This window comes from Fragaria vesca, linkage group LG6, assembly GCF_000184155.1.
Source record: "Fragaria vesca subsp. vesca linkage group LG6, FraVesHawaii_1.0, whole genome shotgun sequence".
Lineage (NCBI taxonomy): Eukaryota > Viridiplantae > Streptophyta > Magnoliopsida > Rosales > Rosaceae > Fragaria > Fragaria vesca.
Genome location: NC_020496.1, coordinates 12,044,462 through 12,045,212, shown reverse-complemented (window position 1 = coordinate 12,045,212; position 751 = coordinate 12,044,462).

The following is a 751-nucleotide window of genomic DNA, read 5'->3' as shown; positions in this document are numbered from 1 at the left end:
TTTAGCTACCAGATGCTTGTTTCTTAGGACACATTGCTTTAAACTAAAAATTAAAATAAAGTAATAGAACAATAGAACCTGGATAGTGAAGCACCGGCTGCACCGCTGACTTCAATTCTTTCCATCAAACCCAACTACCCAAGATTGGACGCACATTTCCAAATTCCAATCTTCTCTGCAAAAACATAAGAACAATTTCATAAGCACAATTTCATATATAAATTTCATATACCAATTTCATATATCTCAAATGCATGATTTTAGAAAAAAAATAAAATATATATATATAAAAAAAAAGAGATTCGAAGCAAACTTTATCAATGGCAAAACCCAAAAAGAAGAATTCAGAGTGATCAAATTCAGAGGAACCTTATGTCAAGTGACTCCAATTTTTAAAAACTGGATTGTGAGAGACTGAGAGAGGAGATGTGAAATTGAGAGTGTGAAATTGAGAGACGAGAAAAAACTTCGAATGATCATGAACTAATGAACACAGAACAACTTATAGAGACGGCAGACAAAAGATTTTTGGTTCCGGAGAACATCAATCGCCAATTTAGCTTCTTTATTGCTGCAACGGAACTTCTCCATAATTGAGGCAATGGGTAAATGAATTGGAGAAGAATTAGAAGATTAAGATTTAAGAGTGGAGAGAGAAGAACAGAGATTAAGGAGAAGAGAGATAAAGACGACACAGAGAAAGAGAGAAGAGAGCTTGAATGGCAAAAGGGTTGTGGAACCCTGTAATTCT